Source organism: Narcine bancroftii, chromosome 10 (genome assembly GCF_036971445.1).
Source record: "Narcine bancroftii isolate sNarBan1 chromosome 10, sNarBan1.hap1, whole genome shotgun sequence".
NCBI lineage: Eukaryota > Metazoa > Chordata > Chondrichthyes > Torpediniformes > Narcinidae > Narcine > Narcine bancroftii.
In genome coordinates, this window is record NC_091478.1 from 102,371,851 (window position 1) to 102,384,609 (window position 12,759).

At 39.4% G+C, this 12,759-nt stretch overlaps 1 protein-coding gene across 14 annotated transcripts in view; it reads right to left on the reverse strand.

The window, feature by feature from the left end:
* The window catches only part of wwox (WW domain containing oxidoreductase), an 877,584-nt gene that overhangs the window by 699,099 nt on the left and 165,726 nt on the right, over nucleotides 1-12,759 (reverse strand). The window lies entirely within an intron of this gene.

Consider the following 12,759-nt stretch of genomic DNA (forward strand, 5'->3'; position numbering starts at 1 on the left):
GATACTGTAACTATATACACTATATACATTGGTGATAGATCTGTACTATCACACTCCCTCTAATATATAAAGTTCAGAGTTCATTCAATTAATTTAATTTTGCTGTTTTGGGGGAGCAGACCTCCCACTGTCTCCGAATTTTGAACCAACTTTTCCTCATGAAAGAATATATTGAAACATCAAAAATCATCCATTTTTTGCACAAAAGCCTCCTGTAGCTTGAGCTCATGCCACTTCCAAAACCCCATCTTTTCATCTACATGGTGAATGGAATTGAAGTTGTTCAATGTGAGAATAAGTTCAGCTGAGGTAACAAGTCTGCTGAAGGGAAACCACTTGGACCTATGCTCCAGGGAAAAAAAAAGGCCCCCAGACATTCCATGCTGTGGAATGGAAGTGTAGAGGCATGGTACATTCAAGGTAAAATGGGCCAGTTGGGACCAGGACCAAACTTTCAAAGTGGTGGAGGTGACTTGCATTCAAGTTGGAAAGGATTGGACCAGGAAAGGATGGATTTAAGATAGTTTGAAATCAGTTCAATGTTGCAAGAGCAGAGTTACAGAATACATATGGGTAGATTATTTTACTTTCAGATCTTGAACTGGAGGCAGAAACACACTATTCAAGGCTGAGAAACTACAATGCTGAAACACACAGATACAACATATCTTGAGGAAATGGTGTCTGTGATTGTCTACTAGTCAAAAGCCTGATGTTCAATGTTGAGATCACAGTTCACAAGAAGGTATGAAGAGAAATCTACAGCTGAACCTTGGTCTCAGTGAGATAAAAATCAGTGTACTAAACCACAATGTTACAACCTTTGAGCATTCTCTGCAGATCTGTAATTCATAGCTTCTATGTTCCTTGTTTTATGTTTGAAAATAGCCTACATTTCACATCTTTTTTATTGCTTTACTCATGTTCTCTCTCTTTCCTCAATAACCAGGGAGCTTCATCAACACCTTATACCTGTGCAATCTAAGCCTCACCCCATCTGATATATTCCTTTTATCATACCTCCAACTCTCTCACCAATCTCAAACTTGTTCAAATTGCTGTCAAAGGTTGTGTAAAATGAAATTTTGTTAGTTTCTCTTTCCAAAGATGCTACCTGATTTGTTGAATGCTTCTCTAAAGTTATAATATTACAGATTCTAGCATTTTCCTTTTTTTTTATTACATATTTCCAGTATCTGCAGAATTTTAATTTATTTTTTTATATTCAGTTTTCTGAAGATAACAAAAAATAGGAATAGGAGGAGGCTATCCAGCCCATCGAGCCTGCTGTGCCATTCGATGTGATCATGGCTTATTTGATGATCAGCTCATCTCCACCTCTTTGCCTTTTCCCCATCGCCCACAATTCTCGTACTCTGTATAAATCTACCCAACCTTGCCTTCAATATATTTACTGAGGTCGCTGTTATAGTCGTTCCTTGAACAACAACCACCTTTCATAGTTTTAACAGTTTAGCGGCACGGTTGGCATAGCAATTAGTGCAATGCCTTTACAGCGCCAGCAATCGGGACCAAATCAACATTTGAATCTCACGCTGTCTGCAAGGAGCTTCTACGTTCTCCGTGTCTGCATGGGGGTTCCAGTTTTCTCCCACTGTTCAAAACAAACTGGGGGTCCAGGTTAATGGGGTGTAAATTGGGCAGCACAGATTCATGGGCTGAATAGGCCTGTTACCATACAGTATGTCTAAATTTAAATTCTTAAACAATTTCATTTTTCTAGCTCCTTGAACCCACATCGCACTTGACTTTTGTCGTTGTCTACTTTTTATTTCCATGCCAACAGTGTGCATTGCCTACTGGGAAATGTAATAATAGCCATCGCCTCCAGTGGTTCAATGGGCGGCGAGTTCCACAGATTCACCACCCTCTGGGAGAAGCAGTTCCTCCTCATCGCCGTCCTCATCTCCGTCCTCCTATCCTGAATCTTAAGCTTTGTCCCCTAGGTCTGGTCTACCCAACCAATATTAACAACGTACCCACCTCAATTTATCCACGCCTTTCATGATTTTGTTATTTCTATATGTTCCCCTCCCATTCTTCTTAATTCCAGTGAGTACAGACCCAAATGACTCAATCTCTCCTCATAGGCCAACTGGAATCAACCTGGTGAACCTCCTCCAAAGCCAGTGTATTCTTCTTCAAGTAAGGAGACTGAACTGCCTGAAATATTCCAAATGTACAGTTGCAGCCTAACCTCCCTGATCTTAAATTCAATCCCTCTACCAATGAAGGACAACATTCCATTTGCCATCTTCATAGCCTGCTGCACCTGCAAACCAACCTTTTGCAATTCATGCACAAGCAGTCCCAAGTCCTTCTGCACATTAAAATGCTGCAATCACATGCCATTTAAATAATATTCTGATCTTCCAATTTTCCTTCTGAAATTGATAACCTTACATTTGCCAAAATTTTACTCCATCTGCCAGACCCTTGCCCACTCACTTAACCTTTCTATATCTCTCTGAAGACTCTCCATATACACTGCTCAATTTGCTAGAGTGCAAGCTGCACTCTAGCCCCTCTTCCAGATCATTTATGTATACCGTTAACTATTGCAGGCCTAGCACCAACCCCTGTGCCACCACGCTCATCACTGATTTCCAACCAGAAAAAACACCCAGGTACGCCAAATCTCTGCTTTCTATTGGGTGACCAACTATCTATCCATGCTAAGACATCAACCACCCCACCCCCACACCAAATTCCATGCATCCTTATCTTCTACATGTCTTTTATACACACCTTATCGAACACCTTCTGGAAATCCAGGCAAACAACATTCACCTCCTCCCCTCTACCGCGCCCATTATATCCTCAAATAACTCCAGTAAATTTGTCAAATAGGTCCTGCCTTTCCTGAATCTTCCTGATGGATCTATTTCATTCCAGATGCCTCCCTATTTCTTTTTTAATTATAGCTTCAAGCATTTTCCAAACTACAGATATTAAACTAACTGGCCTATAGTCCCCGCCTTTTGTCTACATTCTTTATTGTATAGTGCCATGACATTCATCATCTTTTAATCCATCAGAACCTGACAAAGTCCAGAGAACCATAGAAGGCTAAAGCACAACAAACAGGCCATTCAGCCTTTCTCCCCCCCCACACCAAGTCTGTACCGACCACCATCTCCCTAGTCTCACTGACCTGTTCCCATTCCATAACCCTTCGGGCCTCTCCCATCCATGTAACTTCAAGGTTGGAAAATTATCACCAAAGCCTCGACTATAACTTTTCCCATTTCTTTCTGTACCCTGGAATGCATTCCATCAGGACCAGGGGATTTATCCATCTTTAGACCCTCAAGTTCGTGAACTACTCTTTGCAGTTGATGCCGCTTTAGTTGCCCATTCAGAGCCAGCTCTTCAGCGCTTGACGTCCTGTTTTGCGGAAACTGCCAAAATGTTTGGCCTGGAAGTCAGCCTGAAGAAAACTGAGGTCCTCCATCAGCCAGCTCCCTACCATGATTACCAGCCCCCCCACATCTTCATCGGGCACACAAAGCTCAAAACGGTCAACCAGTTTACCTGTCTCGGCTGCACCATTTCATCGGATGCAAAGATCGACAATGAGATAGACAACAGACTCGCCAAGGCAAATAGCGCCTTTGGAAGGCTACACAAAAGAGTCTGGAAAAACAACCAACTAAAAAACCTCACAAAGATTAGCGTATACAGAGCCATTGTCATACTCCTGTTCGGCTCCGAATCATGGGTCCTCTACTGGCTTCACCCACGACTCCTAGAACTCTTCCACCAGCGTTGTCTTCGCTCCACCCTCAACATTCATTAGAGCGACTTCATCACCAACATCAAAGTACTCGAGACGGCAGAGGCCGACAGCATCGAATCCACGCTGCTGAAGATCAAACTGTGCTAGGTAGGTCACGTCTCCAGAATGGAGGACCATCGCCTTCCCAAGATCGTGCTATATGGCAAGCTCTCCAATGGCCACCGAGACAGAGGTGCACCAAAGAAGAAGTACAAGGACTGCCTAAAGAAATCTCTTGGTGCCTGCCACATTGACCTCCGCCAGTGGGCTGATATCGCCTCAAACCGTGCATCTTGGTGCCTCACAGTTCGGCAGGCAGCAACCTCCTTTGTAGAAGACCGCAGAGCCCACCTCACTGAAAAAAGACAAAGGAGGAAAAACCCAACACCCAACCCCAACCAACCAAGTTTCCTTTGCATCCGCTGCAACCGTGCCTGCCTGTCCCGCATCGGACTTGTCAGCCACAAACGAGCCTGCAACTGACGTGGACATTACCCTTCCATTAATCTTCATCTGCGAAGCCAAGCCAGAGAAAAAGAAAAAGAAAGAAAGACCCTCAAGTTTCTGAATATGACCTCTTTTGTGATAGCTATTACATTCAGGTCCTCACCTCCTATCACATCCAAAGCATCTGTGTTTGGCATGTTCAATGTGACCTCCAATGTGAATACTGACACAAAACAGTTATTCAAAGCCTCATTATCAAAGATCAGAAAGCCAATTCCTCATTATCCAATGTCAGCTCCCCCTTCTCATCTTTCAAGGAACCAACCTTATGCTTTATTCAATTATAAAAACTTTTACTACCTGTTTTTATATTTCTCACAGTCTACCTTCCCTTTATTTATTGCTGGTTTCATGGTTCTTTGTTTCTTCTTAAAGGTTTCTCAATCTTCTCATTTCCCACTGTTCTTGGTGACTGAAAGTATGAGCTTTTAGTATAATGCCTTGCTTCGTCTTTTTAGTTATCCAAGGCTGGCTGCTCCCGCACTTCCTGTCTGCTTTTATCTGGAATATACTTTTGTTGAGCACCTGTAATGGAGGATTTAGACCAGCTTCTGCAAGAAGGGATACAGTTGCAACAGAAGACATAATCTAAATTCCACTATGGGGCCCAGGGATGCATATGAATCAGTAGACATTATCCAACTTCCACCATGGGGCCCAGAGATGCAGTTGTCTTTTGTTGGTCGTAGACTGTCAGGAGACCTTGAAGACATTTGTTCAAAGAGATAAGATCTGAAGTAAACAACTTTTGGGTAATATAAGCCATGGTCCCACTGCTGAAGTTTGAGACTCTCCAAGAGGTGGCAACATCTCTCAGCAAGAAGAAGAACTTCAAGAGTCTGGCTAACATCCCGGTCAAGGGAGGTAGAGAAGCTGCTACCGACGCCCCAACAACCTATACAAGTGTGCAGTCGTTGCCTCGCTTCATCAGTTGGGACCAGTCCGGGCGTTGATAAGTATAATTGGGAAGGGCTTGTATAGTGTAGTGTGAATTCAGCTTTAGATTTAGTAATAAAGCCTTGTATAAACTGAACTGCTCTCGGTGTGTGTGTGTGTCTATTTTCTTTCGGTAGCTCAAACACTGTGACCAATCTAAAACTATCAAAATTAGAGGTATAAGTTTACCCAAGACAGCACCATGAAAAATCTATTTGAAAGTCCTCCATATTGCCTGCATTCCCAGTCTACCCCAGCAAACTCCTCCCTCACCCCCCTGTAATTTCCCTTGTTTAGGTATAGCACACTTATTTTAGACTGAACTACTGTACCCTTCAATCGTATGAGAAATTCAATCAGTGTGATCATTCTTTCCAAGGGGATCCCGAACTGCAAGATCACTAATTTTACCTGTCTCATTGCACAGGATTAGATCCAAGATAGCATGTTTGCTTGCAGGGTCAGTAACATGCTGTTCAAGAAAGCCATCACATATGCATTCTACAAAATAAAAGGAAATAGAGAATGATACAAGAAGCTTGAGTCATGAACCAAGAATAGAAGAGAGGCACATATTCCCAATAAACTAAAGAAATCATTCGTCATACCGAATAAAAATGGAATAACAGCATATAAAAAGTAGGAAGACACAGGGTATAAGGATACAATAGAGACAAAGGTAAAGGTTCTATTAATGTCATATAATACTACATTTAGAATGTAACATACATGAAATTGTTTAACTTTTGTCTCCCGTAAAGCAGACAGAAAGTCACCACTTTGTCCAGTGCCATTCATAAATAGAACCAAGAATGCTCTGTTATCTGATTTAGTATGTATAACACCAACAAAGATTGCCATAAATACTTACCTTGGATGAATGATTTATTACAACCAACAGAATGTCAAGTGGTATTTATATCAAAAGGAAATGAAAGTAAAGAAGTTATTGTGTCATAACGAGTGTTTGACCACAACATGCCTATGATGTACCAAGTTAGGACATCCTCATTACTGAAGCAACACAGATCATTCTTCAAAAATGAAAGGAAAAATGACACCAGGGCCTGGATTTATGGAAAAAGACAGAACAAAAGCCTAGGTTGTCCTAGTCTAAATAATGAGGGAGAAATCTTACCAAACAAACTGATCAAACAATAAACTCAGTTCTCATTTATAAATAGAGCACATGGAATATTCTTTATAAAAGAAGCATGAGAGAATACATAATGTCACAATATTAAATTAAGTTCAGTCCACAATCGAATATTGATTAATTACTGATAGAAAGATTGAGAAAATCAAAAATATGTGAAATAGAATAACAGTCCCTGAAGGGAAAATAATTCAATGTCAGCCAAACAGAATAAATAATTCTCACCTCTCCTCCATGTTCTAAACACTGCAGTTGACTAATTACACTGGACAACAATTTTTTTTCAAAAGGTTTGCTTCCTGAAAATAAATTGGAGATGATGATCGATAACTTCAAGCTGAACACACACACAAATTCTGATTTACTGTATCACGTAGGAAGCTGGAGAAACATTAAATTAATTTGTATGGAATTTAACACGTTTAATCACATAATGATGCTGATACCTTGTGTTAGTTCATCGGACCTAAAAATATTTTGCCACTGATTTCTGTTTGTCCTCAGCATCTGATGCCCCTCATGTCAGTGTCCAACAATAATTGGCCAGCTTTGATAGATTCCAGTTGTCCTGATCCCTCTTTTCTATGATTACAATGTACTGGTGAACCTTTCACCATGTTTATCACTGACTGATCAGTAGGAAAGAAGTCCAAATGCCAATGCAGAAAATGAATTGTCAATGACAGGTGCTCTTCATGGTTTTCTATGCTTGAAGAATGTTGTCAATCAGTTGCATGTAGTTTGGTCCTCTGTTGCCAATAAAATTCTTAACATCTTTGAATGCCTTCCAAGCATCCCCAGGCCAAAGACAACATTTGCACAGTAGCTGCACTGAATACATTCTCAGGCAAGCTTGGACTAACCAATACAGCTAGCCTTGTGGGCAATATACTAGTACATTTAAAATATTACAGGAAATCACAGAAATAGGTCATATCTATAAAATGGTATGAGATAGAAAAATCTTTTTAAGTGATCAGCTGCCCATAAGGTTCAGGAAGCAAAATTTTTGTTGTCCAGTGTAATATAACAGCAGCCGAGCTATTTTTTTATACAAGGCAATAGTTAAATTGAATGTTTTGTCTTCCACTTGACTATTTTACCATAGATATGAAAGAAGAGATATTTCCTATTTAATTTTCAAACATACTTCCCTCTTAAGTCAAAATGAAAAAATGCATTAAGCTAAAATATTGCAAGTTAAATAATCAAACACAAAAACTTTTCCTGAAAACGATTGTTTTCCTGATAACAATTTAAAACAAAAATACTTTTTACACAATTGTTTTCCTAAATTGAATAATTTAATAAATCAGAATCTGAATCAGCAAGATTTCTCTTATATATTACAAGAATAAATTATTTTAAGGAAATCAATTATTAAATAATTTTTCCAAAACGTGTGCAAGATTTGAATCTGTTTCCCTTGTGCTTATTTCTTCAGCTCTGCTCACCTTATTGAGTTATGGGCAAAGGACTTGTCTGACAGCTGGCAACAGACATATGCCAGCTAATTAGATCATAGTGCCAGCCAAAACAAAAACTTGGGTGGTATCTGCTGCCAAAGGACTGCTGGCACTATGTAGAAGCTGACACCTAAGTAGCAGATGCACATGGGTTCACCATGTTACATTATGGCATGGCACAAGGGAAAACACAAGCGGGTGTTCTTCCGGCCTTCAACTGAGGTGAAGACTATATTGGAAGGACATTACTAGAGATGTTCATCATTGCCATACTGTTCCTCATTTATCCCATCCTCCAGAAAAAGCCGAAAGCATATCACAAGGTCAAGCAATAAAAAATGAAACAAAAGTTTTTTTTTCTTTCCTCGAGCTGGTTAATAATTTATCACAATTATTCTGTAATGCAGTGAAGTACTACATTCATTTCTTCACAATTTCATTTTTATTTGATACAGGTATTGCATAAAATAAAAATTTGATCCCATATGCCTGTAGCTCAAGTGAAATCTGCACACATAACTAAAATAAAAATAGCACCACAGTTTATATTTTTGATTAAATGCTTCCACATCTATTTTAACTATGGAACTTTAAAAATTGCTTCAATTACCAGATACAATTAGTAACATCATATATTCAAACACAACTTTTTTCAATGCCATTTTGGTCACATTGCACGGCAGTGAAGTTTGAATTGTGCACTGCAGTTATTTTATTTCATTTTGTTCAGTTACACAACTTTTAAAGGCATTAGATAACGCCTCAAACCGTGCATCTTGGCGCCTCACAGTTTGGCGGGCAGCAGCCTCCTTTGAAGAAGACCGCAGAGCCCACCTCACTGACAAAAGGCAAAGGAGGAAAAACCCAACACCCAACCCCAACCAACCAATTTTCCCTTGCAACCGCTGCAATCGTGTCTGCCTGTCCCGCATCGGACTGGTCAGCCACAAACGAGCCTGCAGCTGACGTGGACTTTTTACCCCCTCCATAAATCTTCGTCCGCGAAGCCAAGCCAAAGAAAGAAGAAAGGCATTAGATGGTAATTCCCCATCATATCATTTAAGGCGATATGAGAGAGCATCAATTTCCTCTCTCCCCTTTGCAGGAGTTGCACGAGGACAAGGTGATGGAGATCAGGTACATTGTTGCATTAAGTAATTGATTTTTTTTTGCTCAGAGTGAAAACGCCACCTGTTATCCACCATTTAAATGTTGTTGGCAAATCAATGTTGTGATGAAAAATAGTTGATCAGTGGAAGTGATTGTAGAGCAGCAACCTGGATCAGTGTTCAGATGGTATCATTAGCTGAGGGCAGAATCTGTGGCATTTCAATTGTCATATCAAAATTGTCTTGTCGTGTGCATGCTACATGAAAATATTTTTACATGTTGAAAGAGTGTGCACAAATTAAAGCGGCAGTGGGAAAGATGCACCAGTAATTAATAGCGAGCGTGGGATTATCATAGCAACATTGAAAAAACACACACGATTTATAGCGGGCGTGGAAAGATGCACTGGTGAGTATGGGAAGTTATAGCAAACATGCAAATATAACAGCAGCATTGAAAGTGTGCGTACAATTTATAGCGGCAGTGGGAAAGATGCTCCAGCAATTTATAGTGAGCGTTGGAAGTTATAGCGAGCGTGAGATTATAATAGCAGCATTTAAGGAACACGCACAGTTTATTGCAGCTGTGGGAAAGAGGTGCCGACAATTTATAGCGAGCATGGGAATATTATAGTGAGCATAAGAATAAAAGAGCAGCAGCGGAAGAATGCGCACAATTTATAGCGGCTGTGGGAAAGACAAAATTAATAGTGAGCACAGGAATATTATAGCAAACATGAGAATGTCGTGGTGGCAATGAAAGAATGGGCACAATTTACAGCAGGCGTGGGAAATTTTGATTTTGGGAATACCTCTTTGTACTGAATGCCATTGGTAGTCCAATAAACAGGACATTCTGGTTTGCGCACTGCACCTTACCAATATTGATTGCCCAGACCCATCCCTGTGGGAGATTAACATATCAAATGCCTCCAATTTGAGATATTAGAATTTAAAATCCTGCTCAACTCTGAAGCCTGTCTTCAATCTATACTTGTTAATGTGTTGCAGCAGGATATCATCTATATAATGGGCAATTGACACCTCTGGGGGAAGTTGATGGGTGTTAATTGCAGGAGATGAACTGGCAGATACTGCTTATGTACTTTGTCTCATTTCCTATTTAAAGGCAAATAGCTTTTGTCAGTCGGAATTTGGAATACTATACCCACATGGTATATGTGTGTGCGCTTTACACAAAAATATTTTAACACAATTTATGAACTTCTGCATGTTTTATGTGTTCACATTATATGCATATGCACATTATACGAGTGAAAATATGGGAATGGCAAATTTATTTTGAAAATTCAACACAAATTAGGACTAGCTCAATTTCATTTGGCCACTTTGTAGTCATCAAGAATAACACTGATGTCATTAAAATATAATGGTTATAGACAAGGATCAGTTAAAATCAAAAACACATTAGATTTATTAAATAATAACCTCCAATTAAACTATGGAATAATAACATTCTAAACATAGTAGTTTCACAAAGAAATCTCTTGGTGCCTGCCACATTGACCACCGCCAGTGGGCTGATATCGCCTCAAACCATGCATCTTGGCGCCTCACAGTTCGGTGGGCAGCAACCTCCTTTGAAGAAGACCGCAGAGCCCACCTCACTGACAAAAGACAAAGGAGGAAAAACCCAACACCCAACCCCAACCCACCAATTTTCCCTTGCAACCACTGCAACCGTGTCTGCCTGTCCCGCATCGGACTTGTCAGCCACAAACAAGCCTGCAGCTGACGTGGACATTTACCCCTCCATTAATCTTCGTCCGCGAAGACAAGCCAAAGAAAAGAATTCAAGCATACTCTGGTTTACATGTATACAACAGTAACAAAAGTTTGTGGTCATCAAAGAACAATTATAAATCAATAATGCTTAGAATATTATTTAATAATCCTGAATCCATCCTTATGTACATGAACATACCATCACGAGGCAGAACATGCATTTAAATTGCATAATAAAATAAAAATAAAAACAACTCAGTATAATTTGTCATGCATGTCAAAAATCAACACTGCAATAACTTCAATGCAGTAATTGAATCAATCAAAGACAAAAATTGAAGCCTCCATTTAGTTATCTGAGGTGTAAAATCTCTCCTAAGAAGTCTGTAGTCATAAATGGTTTGAAATAATGCTCCAAGGTTTGTTTATCTGTCTGATATATCTTGCCCCTTTATTTTTTTAAGCAGACATTAACTTGCTTAAAATACAGAAGATAAAACTTACATTACAACAGGAGTGTGAACAATTTAAAATATTCATACATCTCAATCTCATCTCCTAATCTGAAAACATATTGTTGCAGCAGAAATCTGTATGCTAAAGGTACTATCTGTTTATTAACCACATATAGTCCTGCTTTGCAGTAGTATTTGTTCACCCATAATGAGCTTCTCCAGCATTTTGTGTTTTTACTTCAACCATGGTGCTACAGATTTTTGTTTTACTTGCATCATAAAATCCAACTACTCAAAATTATATGTCTCTCATAATTTTAAGATAGCCTGCTAATAAAGCAACTGTTGTGCGTGGAGGAAACGTGGCCTCCTGGCCTGTCTGGAATGCGTGTATTGTGGGTGATCACGTGTCCTCCCTGTCTTAAACTTATTCAGAAGTCACATCAAACTGCCAATCAAGGTTGGACTCCATCCACCTATTAGTGTACACCTTGCCGTTGCCTAATTTAAATCACATTGGGTCATTATTGGCTAGAAGCACATTCTTTCCCTCCACCTCGTGGTCCAAGCCCCAGATGTCGCTCCATGCCAGGTCATTTCAGTGGACATCACTGGAAGTGTCACGGGTAAGGTGTTCACTACACTGAAGCTGAGCCGTAGTATTATGACAGATCAATACTTGCAGAAAACCATACCCCACTGGTGCATGGTATCAGATGTGTGTAGGAGTCCCTATTTGTAGTTTGTGTACTCAAGTGTGTAAGCGTGTCGAGTCTATTGTTGGAGTCCAACCTAGGTCAAAGGTGAATGCCAATACAGTTCCTGAAGTAAAATGGTAATCTTGTACTATTTAACATTCTTCCCATTTATCTCTGTGTGTTAATGAATTGTGTGTGATTGTAACATGTATCCAGACTCATTTCTCTGTGAGCCTACCAAACCTGATACTCTTCCCAACATGACAGCAACTTGTCCTATTTTAACTATACAAAAATATGGATGAAAATCATCAATAAAACCCAAGGTGAAAATCCATAAAATTATTCCAGATACCTGCAATATATACTCTGAGATTAAATATTTGTTCAATTTATGTTGGGTGTATTTCACAAAAATATAACTTACCACAAGGAAATAGTTGTTCAAATAAAAGTAATTTTAAATCAACAAGAAATTCTTTGTCAATATAGTTTTAAAACCATTAGAAAAGAACTATTTCTTCAACTAAATTACTTCTAATCTCAATCAACAAGAACAAACCAGTAAAAAGTGAACTTTTTTGATGAACTTACTGACCCAGCACAATGTTTAAAGCCAATAACATTTGGTTGTCAATGTATTCGAACAGAGAAAATCTCATTTTTCTGCTCAAAACACTGAAATGCGAGTGGGAAACTAAGGTGATCTTGCATCATTTCAAACAAACCTTATAAATGGTCTTGATTCTGAATGGCTGACTAAGCTATGGTAAGGCTAATAAGCGGTCACTCCGACTACAATTCCATGAAAAACATTTGGTGACAAAGACCCTTACAGCCATATCCAGAATTTGAAATATATTAATCAAACTGACAAACTAAGACGA